The following is a 14,406-nucleotide window of genomic DNA, read 5'->3' as shown; positions in this document are numbered from 1 at the left end:
TTTCGGTGTTAATTCACCCAGAAACTGCAAAGCGAAGTGTCATAAGCATAAACAAAGCAAAACAGGTTGTTTTGGGTTCCATCTACATAGAAAGAAGAATCTTTCATTTCGCTATTTTCAAAGTCGTGTTTTTTGGTGTTAATGCACATTTGCCCAGAAATCGCAAAGTGTATGCAATGAGATCAAAATTACAAAAGACTGTCTTTTCGCTTCCTTATGCATAGAAAGAAGACGAATAAGCTTCGATTGGGCTTATTTCAATTCGAATGGTGTTTTTTGGGTGTGCACCAGAATCACCCCAACCAAAGCAAAACGGTGTTCTGGCTTCCATCTACATAAAAAAGAAGTTGATAACGCACTCATTGGTCTTATTTGAAATTGGTGTTTTTGGGGTTTGAATGCACATTCAACCAAAAATCGCATAGTGAAATGTTTGTTATCAGCCCAAATCAAGCTAAGGTGTTTTGGTTCATTTCAATAGAAAGAGCAATAAGCTTGGATTGCACTTTCGGTGTTCATTCACCCACAAACAGCAAAGCGAAGTGTCATAAGCATAAACAAAGCAAAACAGGTTGTTTTGGGTTCCATCTACATAGAAAGAAGAATCTTTCATTTCGCTATTTTCAAAGTTGTGTTTTTTGGTGTTAATGCACATTTGCCCAGAAATCGCAAAGTGTATGCAATGAGATCAAAATTACAAAAGACGGTCTTTTCGCTTCCTTATGCATAGAAAGAAGACGAATAAGCTTCGATTGGGCTTATTTCAATTCGAATGGTGTTTTTTGGGTGTGCACCAGAATCACCCCAACCAAAGCAAAACGGTGTTCTGGCTTCCATCTACATAAAAAGAAGTTGATAACGCACTCATTGGTCTTATTTGAAATTGGTGTTTTTGGGGTTTGAATGCACATTCAACCAAAAATCGCAGAGTGAAATGTTTGTTATCAGCCCAAATCAAGCATAGGTGTTTTGGTTCATTTCAATAGAAAGAGGAGCAATAAGCTTGGATTGCACTTTCGGTGTTCATTCACCCACAAACAGCAAAGCGAAGTGTCATAAGCATAAACAAAGCAAAACAGGTTGTTTTGGGTTCCATCTACATAGAAAGAAGAATCTTGCATTTCGCTCATTTCAAAGTCGTGTTCTTTGGTGTTAATGTACATTTACCCAAAAATAGCAAACTGTATGTAATGAGACCAAAATAACAAAGGACCGTCCTTTCGCTTCCATATGCGTAGAAAGAAGACGAATAAGCTTCGATTTGGCTTATTTCAATTCGAATGGTGTTATTTCGGTGTGCACCAGAATCACCCCCAACCAAAGCAAAAAGGTATTTTGGGTTCAATCTACATAAAAAGAAGATGATATCGCTCTGATTGGGCTCATTTCAAATTGGTGTTAGAATGTACATTCAACAAAAAAATCGCATAGTGAAATGTTTGTTATCAGCCCAAATCAAGCATAGGTGTTTTGGTTCGATCTCAATACAAAGAGGAAGAAGAAGCTTGGATTGCACTTTCGGTGTTAATTCACCCAGAAACTGCAAAGCGAAGTGTCATAAGCATAAACAAAGCAAAACAGGTTGTTTTGGGTTCCATCTACATAGAAAGAAGAATCTTTCATTTCGCTATTTTCAAAGTCGTGTTTTTTGGTGTTAATGCACATTTGCCCAGAAATCGCAAAGTGTATGCAATGAGATCAAAATTACAAAAGACTGTCTTTTCGCTTCCTTATGCATAGAAAGAAGACGAATAAGCTTCGATTGGGCTTATTTCAATTCGAATGGTGTTTTTTGGGTGTGCACCAGAATCACCCCAACCAAAGCAAAACGGTGTTCTGGCTTCCATCTACATAAAAAGAAGTTGATAACGCACTCATTGGGCTTATTTGAAATTGGTGTTTTTGGGGTTTGAATGCACATTCAACCAAAAATCGCATAGTGAAATGTTTGTTATCAGCCCAAATCAAGCATAGGTGTTTTGGTTCATTTCAATAGAAAGAGCAATAAGCTTGGATTGCACTTTCGGTGTTCATTCACCCACAAACAGCAAAGCGAAGTGTCATAAGCATAAACAAGGCAAAACAGGTTGTTTTGGGTTCCATCTACATAGAAAGAAGAATCTTTCATTTCGCTATTTTCAAAGTCGTGTTTTTTGGTGTTAATGCACATTTGCCCAGAAATCGCAAAGTGTATGCAATGAGATCAAAATTACAAAAGACTGTCTTTTCGCTTCCTTATGCATAGAAAGAAGACGAATAAGCTTCGATTGGGCTTATTTCAATTCGAATGGTGTTTTTTGGGTGTGCACCAGAATCACCCCAACCAAAGCAAAACGGTGTTCTGGCTTCCATCTACATAAAAAGAAGTTGATAACGCACTCATTGGTCTTATTTGAAATTGGTGTTTTTGGGGTTTGAATGCACATTCAACCAAAAATCGCAGAGTGAAATGTTTGTTATCAGCCCAAATCAATCATAGGTGTTTTGGTTCATTTCAATAGAAAGAGGAGCAATAAGCTTGGATTGCACTTTCGGTGTTCATTCACCCACAAACAGCAAAGCGAAGTGTCATAAGCATAAACAAAGCAAAACAGGTTGTTTTGGGTTCCATCTACATAGAAAGAAGAATCTTTCATTTCGCTATTTTCAAAGTCGTGTTTTTTGGTGTTAATGCACATTTGCCCAGAAATCGCAAAGTGTATGCAATGAGATCAAAATTACAAAAGACTGTCTTTTCGCTTCCTTATGCATAGAAAGAAGACGAATAAGCTTCGATTGGGCTTATTTCAATTCGAATGGTGTTTTTTGGGTGTGCACCAGAATCACCCCAACCAAAGCAAAACGGTGTTCTGGCTTCCATCTACATAAAAAGAAGTTGATAACGCACTCATTGGTCTTATTTGAAATTGGTGTTTTTGGGGTTTGAATGCACATTCAACCAAAAATCGCAGAGTGAAATGTTTGTTATCAGCCCAAATCAAGCATAGGTGTTTTGGTTCATTTCAATAGAAAGAGGAGCAATAAGCTTGGATTGCACTTTCGGTGTTCATTCACCCACAAACAGCAAAGCGAAGTGTCATAAGCATAAACAAAGCCAAACAGGTTGTTTTGGGTTCCATCTACATAGAAAGAAGAATCTTGCATTTCGCTATTGTCAGCGCTGCCCAAGGTCCCAGCTCACACAAGACCAACGCTGCTTCTTGCTCAAGTTCAAAAGTCTTTATTGAAGTTCAGTCTCATTTCCAGACGTGCAGCGCGCAACGCTACATCTATCCGTCAGATCATAGAAGTCCCATCTGAATCTCCGCCCCCCCTGACACCAGCTTAAGATTCTAGCTTTACTCCACCTCTTCCTCTGTTCCTTCTTTCTCTGGGTCCTTCTGCTAGTCGGAGTCTCTGCCCTCCGAGATTCTTCTGACGCTGATTCTCCCGACTCCTCCTCCCCCCTCTTTCGGGCTTTAGGACCTGGCTCCCAATCCGGGTTTTCTGCTGTCCCGCGCTCCTCCACATTTGAACTTGGCGCGCGCGCGCAGCCTCCCACTTTCCTTCTGACCGTTACACTTGTGTCACTGCTCCCCCTTTCGGGGAGGCTAGCTGGACCTGCCCTTCCCTCCGTCTCCCCACTCCCCGATGGAGGAGACGCTGGTCCTGACTCCCATGCCTCTTCTCCCCCACTGTGCTCTGGTGGGGGAACTGGCCCTACTTCTCCGCTACTCCTTTGGGACTCCCCTCTGGTTCCCTGTTTATGGATCGTCCCCTCTGGGATTCGCCTCGCCCTTACCATAGGCGCCCCCTCCTGGGAATCTTCTGATTCGCTGGAGAAGCTCATGGAATCTCTCGGTCCACTGTCATATTCCCCTACGCTCCCCTCTGATTCCTCTCCTCCGCTCTCTATTTGCTCTCTCCCCTGCTCTTCTGCTCCTGAGCCTCTGACAGCTATTTTCAAAGTCGTGGTTTTTGGTGTTAAGGCACATTTACCCAGAAATCGCAAAGTGTATGCAATGAGATCAAAATTACAAAAGACGGTCTTTTCGCTTCCTTATGCATAGAAAGAAGACGAATAAGCTTCGATTGGGCTTATTTCAATTCGAATGGTGTTATTTCGGTGTGCACCAGAATCACCCCAACCAAAGCAAAACGGTGTTTTGGCTTCCATCTACATAAAAAAAAAAGTTGATAACGCACTCATTGGTCTTATTTGAAATTGGTGTTTTTGGGGTTTGAATGCACATTCAACCAAAAATCGCAGAGTGAAATGTTTGTTATCAGCCCAAATCAATCATAGGTGTTTTGGTTCATTTCAATAGAAAGAGCAATAAGCTTGGATTGCACTTTCGGTGTTCATTCACCCAGAAACTGCAAAGCGAAGTGTCATAAGCATAAACAAAGCCAAACAGGTTGTTTTGGGTTCCATCTACATAGAAAGAAGAATCTTGCATTTCGCTCATTTCAAAGTCGTGTTCTTTGGTGTTAATGCACATTTACCCAAAAATAGCAAACTGTATGTAATGAGACCAAAATAACAAAGGACCGTCTTTTCGCTTCCATATGCATAGAAAGAAGACGAATAAGCTTCGATTTGGCTTATTTCAATTCGAATGGTGTTATTTCGGTGTGCACCAGAATCACCCCAACCAAAGCAAAACGGTGTTTTGGCTTCCATCCACATAAAAAGAAGTTGATAACGCACTCATTGGTCTTATTTGAAATTGGTGTTTTTGGGGTTTGAATGCACATTCAACCAAAAATCGCAGAGTGAAATGTTTGTTATCAGCCCAAATCAAGCATAGGTGTTTTGGTTCATTTCAATAGAAAGAGGAGCAATAAGCTTGGATTGCACTTTCGGTGTTCATTCACCCACAAACAGCAAAGCGAAGTGTCATAAGCATAAACAAAGCAAAACAGGTTGTTTTGGGTTCCATCTACATAGAAAGAAGAATCTTTCATTTCGCTATTTTCAAAGTCGTGTTTTTTGGTGTTAATGCACATTTGCCCAGAAATCGCAAAGTGTATGCAATGAATCAAAATTACAAAAGACTGTCTTTTCGCTTCCTTATGCATAGAAAGAAGACGAATAAGCTTCGATTGGGCTTATTTCAATTCGAATGGTGTTTTTTGGGTGTGCACCAGAATCACCCCAACCAAAGCAAAACGGTGTTCTGGCTTCCATCTACATAAAAAGAAGTTGATAACGCACTCATTGGTCTTATTTGAAATTGGTGTTTTTGGGGTTTGAATGCACATTCAACCAAAAATCGCAGAGTGAAATGTTTGTTATCAGCCCAAATCAAGCATAGGTGTTTTGGTTCATTTCAATAGAAAGAGGAGCAATAAGCTTGGATTGCACTTTCGGTGTTCATTCACCCACAAACAGCAAAGCGAAGTGTCATAAGCATAAACAAAGCCAAACAGGTTGTTTTGGGTTCCATCTACATAGAAAGAAGAATCTTGCATTTCGCTATTTTCAAAGTCGTGGTTTTTGGTGTTAAGGCACATTTACCCAGAAATCGCAAAGTGTATGCAATGAGATCAAAATTACAAAAGACGGTCTTTTCGCTTCCTTATGCATAGAAAGAAGACGAATAAGCTTCGATTTGGCTTATTTCAATTCGAATGGTGTTATTTCGGTGTGCACCAGAATCACCCCAACCAAAGCAAAACGGTGTTTTGGCTTCCATCTACATAAAAAAAAAAGTTGATAACGCACTCATTGGGCTTATTTCAAATTGGTGTTTTGGGGGTTTGAATGCACATTCAACCAAAAATCGCAGAGTGAAATGTTTGTTATCAGCCAAAATCAATCATAGGTGTTTTGGTTCATTTCAATGGAAAGAGGAGCAATAAGCTTGGATTGCACTTTCGGTGTTCATTCACCCAGAAACTGCAAAGCGAAGTGTCATAAGCATAAACAAAGCAAAACAGGTTGTTTTGGGTTCCATCTACATAGAAAGAAGAATCTTGCATTTCGCTCATTTCAAAGTCGTGTTCTTTGGTGTTAATGCACATTTACCCAAAATAGCAAACTGTATGTAATGAGACCAAAATAACAAAATACGGTCTTTTCGCTTCCATATGCGTAGAAAGAAGACGAATAAGCTTCGATTGGGCTTATTTCAATTCGAATGGTGTTATTTCGGTGTGCACCAGAATCACCCCCAACCAAAGCAAAAAGGTATTTTGGGTTCAATCTACATAAAAAGAAGATGATATCGCTCTGATTGGGCTCATTTCAAATTGGTGTTAGAATGTACATTCAACAAAAAAATCGCATAGTGAAATGTTTGTTATCAGCCCAAATCAAGCATAGGTGTTTTGGTTCGATCTCAATACAAAGAGGAAGAAGAAGCTTGGATTGCACTTTCGGTGTTAATTCACCCAGAAACTGCAAAGCGAAGTGTCATAAGCATAAACAAAGCAAAACAGGTTGTTTTGGGTTCCATCTACATAGAAAGAAGAATCTTTCATTTCGCTATTTTCAAAGTCGTGTTTTTTGGTGTTAATGCACATTTGCCCAGAAATCGCAAAGTGTATGCAATGAGATCAAAATTACAAAAGACTGTCTTTTCGCTTCCTTATGCATAGAAAGAAGACGAATAAGCTTCGATTGGGCTTATTTCAATTCGAATGGTGTTTTTTGGGTGTGCACCAGAATCACCCCAACCAAAGCAAAACGGTGTTCTGGCTTCCATCTACATAAAAAAGAAGTTGATAACGCACTCATTGGTCTTATTTGAAATTGGTGTTTTTGGGGTTTGAATGCACATTCAACCAAAAATCGCATAGTGAAATGTTTGTTATCAGCCCAAATCAAGCTAAGGTGTTTTGGTTCATTTCAATAGAAAGAGCAATAAGCTTGGATTGCACTTTCGGTGTTCATTCACCCACAAACAGCAAAGCGAAGTGTCATAAGCATAAACAAAGCAAAACAGGTTGTTTTGGGTTCCATCTACATAGAAAGAAGAATCTTTCATTTCGCTATTTTCAAAGTTGTGTTTTTTGGTGTTAATGCACATTTGCCCAGAAATCGCAAAGTGTATGCAATGAGATCAAAATTACAAAAGACGGTCTTTTCGCTTCCTTATGCATAGAAAGAAGACGAATAAGCTTCGATTGGGCTTATTTCAATTCGAATGGTGTTTTTTGGGTGTGCACCAGAATCACCCCAACCAAAGCAAAACGGTGTTCTGGCTTCCATCTACATAAAAAGAAGTTGATAACGCACTCATTGGTCTTATTTGAAATTGGTGTTTTTGGGGTTTGAATGCACATTCAACCAAAAATCGCAGAGTGAAATGTTTGTTATCAGCCCAAATCAAGCATAGGTGTTTTGGTTCATTTCAATAGAAAGAGGAGCAATAAGCTTGGATTGCACTTTCGGTGTTCATTCACCCACAAACAGCAAAGCGAAGTGTCATAAGCATAAACAAAGCAAAACAGGTTGTTTTGGGTTCCATCTACATAGAAAGAAGAATCTTGCATTTCGCTCATTTCAAAGTCGTGTTCTTTGGTGTTAATGCACATTTACCCAAAAATAGCAAACTGTATGTAATGAGACCAAAATAACAAAGGACCGTCCTTTCGCTTCCATATGCGTAGAAAGAAGACGAATAAGCTTCGATTTGGCTTATTTCAATTCGAATGGTGTTTTTTGGGTGTGCACCAGAATCACCCCCAACCAAAGCAAAAAGGTATTTTGGGTTCAATCTACATAAAAAGAAGATGATATCGCTCTGATTGGGCTCATTTCAAATTGGTGTTAGAATGTACATTCAACAAAAAAAACGCATAGTGAAATGTTTGTTATCAGCCCAAATCAAGCATAGGTGTTTTGGTTCGATCTCAATACAAAGAGGAAGAAGAAGCTTGGATTGCACTTTCGGTGTTAATTCACCCAGAAACTGCAAAGCGAAGTGTCATAAGCATAAACAAAGCAAAACAGGTTGTTTTGGGTTCCATCTACATAGAAAGAAGAATCTTTCATTTCGCTATTTTCAAAGTCGTGTTTTTTGGTGTTAATGCACATTTGCCCAGAAATCGCAAAGTGTATGCAATGAGATCAAAATTACAAAAGACTGTCTTTTCGCTTCCTTATGCATAGAAAGAAGACGAATAAGCTTCGATTGGGCTTATTTCAATTCGAATGGTGTTTTTTGGGTGTGCACCAGAATCACCCCAACCAAAGCAAAACGGTGTTCTGGCTTCCATCTACATAAAAAGAAGTTGATAACGCACTCATTGGTCTTATTTGAAATTGGTGCTTTTGGGGTTTGAATGCACATTCAACCAAAAATCGCATAGTGAAATGTTTGTTATCAGCCCAAATCAAGCATAGGTGTTTTGGTTCATTTCAATAGAAAGAGCAATAAGCTTGGATTGCACTTTCGGTGTTCATTCACCCACAAACAGCAAAGCGAAGTGTCATAAGCATAAACAAAGCAAAACAGGTTGTTTTGGGTTCCATCTACATAGAAAGAAGAATCTTTCATTTCGCCATTTTCAAAGTCGTGTTTTTTGGTGTTAATGCACATTTGCCCAGAAATCGCAAAGTGTATGGAATGAGATCAAAATTACAAAAGACGGTCTTTTCGCTTCCATATGCGTAGAAAGAAGACGAATAAGCTTCGTTTGGGCTTATTTCAATTCGAATGGTGTTATTTCGGTGTGCACCAGAATCACCCCAACCAAAGCAAAACGGTGTTTTGGCTTCTACATAAAAAAAAAAGTTGATAACGCACTCATTGGGCTTATTTCAAATTGGTGTTTTGGGGGTTAGAATGCACATTCAACCAAGAATCGCAGAATGAAATGTTTGTTATCAGCCCAAATCAAGCATAGGTGTTTTGGTTCATTTCAATGCAAAGAGGAAGAAGAAGCTTGGATTGCACTTTCGATGTTCATTCACCCACAAACAGCAAAGCGAAGTGTCATAAGCATAAACAAAGCAAAACAGGTTGTTTTGGGTTCCATCTACATAGAAAGAAGAATCTTGCATTTCGCTCATTTCAAAGTCGTGTTCTTTGGTGCTAATGCACATTTACCCAGAAATCGCAAACTGTATGTAATGAGACCAAAATAACAAAGGACCGTCTTTTCGCTTCCATATGCATAGAAAGAAGACGAATAAGCTTCGATTTGGCTTATTTCAATTCGAATGGTGTTATTTCGGTGTGCACCAGAATCACCCCCAACCAAAGCAAAAAGGTATTTTGGGTTCAATCTACATAAAAAGAAGGAGATAACGCTCTGTTTGGGCTCATTTCAAATTGGTGTTTTTGGTGTTAGAATGTACATTCAACAAAAAAATCGCATAGTGAAATGTTTGTTATCAGCCCAAATCAAGCATAGGTGTTTTGGTTCATTTCAATAGGAAGAGGAGCAATAAGCTTGGATTGCACTATCGGTGTTCATTCACCCACAAACAGCAAAGCGAAGTGTCATAAGCATAAACAAAGCAAAACAGATTGTTTTGGGTTCCATCTACATAGAAAGAAGAATCTTGTATTTCGCTCATTTCAAAGTCGTGTTCTTTGGTTTTAATGCACATTTACCCAAAAATAGCAAACTGTATGTAATGAGACCAAAATAACAAAAGACCGTCTTTTCGCTTCCATATGCGTAGAAAGAAGACGAATAAGCTTCGATTTGGCTTATTTCAATACGAATGGTGCTATTTCGGTGTGCACCAGAATCACCCCCAACCAAACCAAAACGGTATTTTGGGTTCAATCTACATAAAAAGAAGATGATAACGCTCTGATTGGGCTCATTTCAAATTGGTGTTTTTGGTGTTACAATGTACATTCAACAAAAAAATCGCAGAGTGAAATGTTTGTTATCATCCCAAATCAAGCATAGGTGTTTTGGTTCGATCTCAATACAAAGAGGAAGAAGAAGCTTGGATTGCACTTTCGGTGTTCATTCACCCAGAAACTGCAAAGCGAAGTGTCATAAGCATAAACAAAGCAAAACAGGTTGTTTTGGGTTCCATCTACATAGAAAGAAGAATCTTGCATTTCGCTATTTTCAAAGTCGTGGTTTTTGGTGTTAAGGCACATTTACCCAGAAATCGCAAAGTGTATGCAATGAGATCAAAATTACAAAAGACGGTCATTTCGCTTCGAAAGAAGACGAATAAGCTTCGATTGGGCTTATTTCAATTCGAATGGTGTTATTTCGGTGTGCACCAGGATCACCCCAACCAAAGCAAAACGGTGTTTTGGCTTCCATCTACATAAAAAAAAAGTTGATAACGCACTCATTGGGCTTATTTCAAATTGGTGTTTTTGGGGTTTGAATGCACATTCAACCAAAAATCGCAGAGTGAAATGTTTGTTATCAGCCCAAATCAAGCATAGGTGTTTTGGTTCATTTCAATGGAAAGAGGAGCAATAAGCTTGGATTGCACTTTCGGTGTTCATTCACCCACAAACAGCAAAGCGAAGTGTCATAAGCATAAACAAAGCCAAACAGGTTGTTTTGGGTTCCATCTACATAGAAAGAAGAATCTTGCATTTCGCTCATTTCAAAGTCGTGTTCTTTGGTGTTAATGCACATTTACCCAGAAATCGCAAAGTGTATGCAATGAGATCAAAATTACAAAAGACGGTCATTTCGCTTCGAAAGAAGACGAATAAGCTTCGATTGGGCTTATTTCAATTCGAATGGTGTTATTTCGGTGTGCACCAGGATCACCCCAACCAAAGCAAAACGGTGTTTTGGCTTCCATCTACATAAAAAAAAAGTTGATAACGCACTCATTGGGCTTATTTCAAATTGGTGTTTTGGGGGTTTGAATGCACATTCAACCAAAAATCGCAGAGTGAAATGTTTGTTATCAGCCCAAATCAAGCATAGGTGTTTTGGTTCATTTCAATGGAAAGAGGAGCAATAAGCTTGGATTGCACTTTCGGTGTTCATTCACCCACAAACAGCAAAGCGAAGTGTCATAAGCATAAACAAAGCAAAACAGGTTGTTTTGGGTTCCATCTACATAGAAAGAAGAATCTTGCATTTCGCTATTTTCAAAGTCGTGGTTTTTGGTGTTAAGGCACATTTACCCAGAAATCGCAAAGTGTATGCAATGAGATCAAAATTACAAAAGACGGTCTTTTCGCTTCCTTATGCATAGAAAGAAGACGAATAAGCTTCGATTGGGCTTATTTCAATTCGAATGGTGTTATATCGGTGTGCACCAGAATCACCCCAACCAAAGCAAAACGGTGTTCTGGCTTCCATCTACATAAAAAGAAGTTGATAACGCACTCATTGGTCTTATTTGAAATTGGTGTTTTTGGGGTTTGAATGCACATTCAACCAAAAATCGCATAGTGAAATGTTTGTTATCAGCCCAAATCAAGCATAGGTGTTTTGGTTCATTTCAATAGAAAGAGCAATAAGCTTGGATTGCACTTTCGGTGTTCATTCACCCACAAACAGCAAAGCGAAGTGTCATAAGCATAAACAAAGCAAAACAGGTTGTTTTGGGTTCCATCTACATAGAAAGAAGAATCTTTCATTTCGCCATTTTCAAAGTCGTGTTTTTTGGTGTTAATGCACATTTGCCCAGAAATCGCAAAGTGTATGCAATGAGATCAAAATTACAAAAGACGGTCTTTTCGCTTCCTTATGCATAGAAAGAAGACGAATAAGCTTCGATTGGGCTTATTTCAATTCGAATGGTGTTTTTTGGGTGTGCACCAGAATCACCCCAACCAAAGCAAAACGGTGTTTTGGCTTCCATCTACATAAAAAGAAGTTGATAACGCACTCATTGGGCTTATTTGAAATTGGTGTTTTTGGGGTTTGAATGCACATTCAACCAAAAATCGCATAGTGAAGTGTTTGTTATCAGCCCAAATCAAGCATAGGTGTTTTGGTTCATTTCAATACAAAGAGGAAGAAGAAGCTTGGATTGCACTTTCGGTGTTCATTCACCCAGAAACTGCAAAGCGAAGTGTCATAAGCATAAACAAAGCAAAACAGGTTGTTTTGGGTTCCATCTACATAGAAAGAAGAATCTTGCATTTCGCTATTTTCAAAGTCGTGGTTTTTGGTGTTAAGGCACATTTACCCAGAAATCGCAAAGTGTATGCAATGAGATCAAAATTACAAAAGACGGTCTTTTCGCTTCCTTATGCATAGAAAGAAGACGAATAAGCTTCGATTGGGCTTATTTCAATTCGAATGGTGTTATTTCGGTGTGCACCAGAATCACCCCAACCAAAGCAAAACGGTGTTTTGGCTTCCATCTACATAAAAAAAAAAGTTGATAACGCACTCATTGGTCTTATTTGAAATTGGTGTTTTTGGGGTTTGAATGCACATTCAACCAAAAATCGCAGAGTGAAATGTTTGTTATCAGCCCAAATCAATCATAGGTGTTTTGGTTCATTTCAATAGAAAGAGCAATAAGCTTGGATTGCACTTTCGGTGTTCATTCACCCAGAAACTGCAAAGCGAAGTGTCATAAGCATAAACAAAGCCAAACAGGTTGTTTTGGGTTCCATCTACATAGAAAGAAGAATCTTGCATTTCGCTCATTTCAAAGTCGTGTTCTTTGGTGTTAATGCACATTTACCCAAAAATAGCAAACTGTATGTAATGAGACCAAAATAACAAAGGACCGTCTTTTCGCTTCCATATGCATAGAAAGAAGACGAATAAGCTTCGATTTGGCTTATTTCAATTCGAATGGTGTTATTTCGGTGTGCACCAGAATCACCCCAACCAAAGCAAAACGGTGTTTTGGCTTCCATCCACATAAAAAGAAGTTGATAACGCACTCATTGGTCTTATTTGAAATTGGTGTTTTTGGGGTTTGAATGCACATTCAACCAAAAATCGCAGAGTGAAATGTTTGTTATCAGCCCAAATCAAGCATAGGTGTTTTGGTTCGATCTCAATACAAAGAGGAAGAAGAAGCTTGGATTGCACTTTCGGTGTTAATTCACCCAGAAACTGCAAAGCGAAGTGTCATAAGCATAAACAAAGCAAAACAGGTTGTTTTGGGTTCCATCTACATAGAAAGAAGAATCTTTCATTTCGCTATTTTCAAAGTCGTGTTTTTTGGTGTTAATGCACATTTGCCCAGAAATCGCAAAGTGTATGCAATGAATCAAAATTACAAAAGACTGTCTTTTCGCTTCCTTATGCATAGAAAGAAGACGAATAAGCTTCGATTGGGCTTATTTCAATTCGAATGGTGTTTTTTGGGTGTGCACCAGAATCACCCCAACCAAAGCAAAACGGTGTTCTGGCTTCCATCTACATAAAAAGAAGTTGATAACGCACTCATTGGTCTTATTTGAAATTGGTGTTTTTGGGGTTTGAATGCACATTCAACCAAAAATCGCAGAGTGAAATGTTTGTTATCAGCCCAAATCAAGCATAGGTGTTTTGGTTCATTTCAATAGAAAGAGGAGCAATAAGCTTGGATTGCACTTTCGGTGTTCATTCACCCACAAACAGCAAAGCGAAGTGTCATAAGCATAAACAAAGCCAAACAGGTTGTTTTGGGTTCCATCTACATAGAAAGAAGAATCTTGCATTTCGCTATTTTCAAAGTCGTGGTTTTTGGTGTTAAGGCACATTTACCCAGAAATCGCAAAGTGTATGCAATGAGATCAAAATTACAAAAGACGGTCTTTTCGCTTCCTTATGCATAGAAAGAAGACGAATAAGCTTCGATTTGGCTTATTCAATTCGAATGGTGTTATTTCGGTGTGCACCAGAATCACCCCAACCAAAGCAAAACGGTGTTTTGGCTTCCATCTACATAAAAAAAAAAGTTGATAACGCACTCATTGGGCTTATTTCAAATTGGTGTTTTGGGGGTTTGAATGCACATTCAACCAAAAATCGCAGAGTGAAATGTTTGTTATCAGCCAAAATCAATCATAGGTGTTTTGGTTCATTTCAATGGAAAGAGGAGCAATAAGCTTGGATTGCACTTTCGGTGTTCATTCACCCAGAAACTGCAAAGCGAAGTGTCATAAGCATAAACAAAGCAAAACAGGTTGTTTTGGGTTCCATCTACATAGAAAGAAGAATCTTGCATTTCGCTCATTTCAAAGTCGTGTTCTTTGGTGTTAATGCACATTTACCCAAAATAGCAAACTGTATGTAATGAGACCAAAATAACAAAATACGGTCTTTTCGCTTCCATATGCGTAGAAAGAAGACGAATAAGCTTCGATTGGGCTTATTTCAATTCGAATGGTGTTATTTCGGTGTGCACCAGAATCACCCCCAACCAAAGCAAAAAGGTATTTTGGGTTCAATCTACATAAAAAGAAGATGATATCGCTCTGATTGGGCTCATTTCAAATTGGTGTTAGAATGTACATTCAACAAAAAAATCGCATAGTGAAATGTTTGTTATCAGCCCAAATCAAGCATAGGTGTTTT

The sequence above is a fragment of the Podarcis raffonei genome, chromosome 16, assembly GCF_027172205.1.
Source record: "Podarcis raffonei isolate rPodRaf1 chromosome 16, rPodRaf1.pri, whole genome shotgun sequence".
In the NCBI taxonomy this organism is placed as follows: domain Eukaryota; kingdom Metazoa; phylum Chordata; class Lepidosauria; order Squamata; family Lacertidae; genus Podarcis; species Podarcis raffonei.
This window is presented reverse-complemented; position numbering follows the sequence as displayed.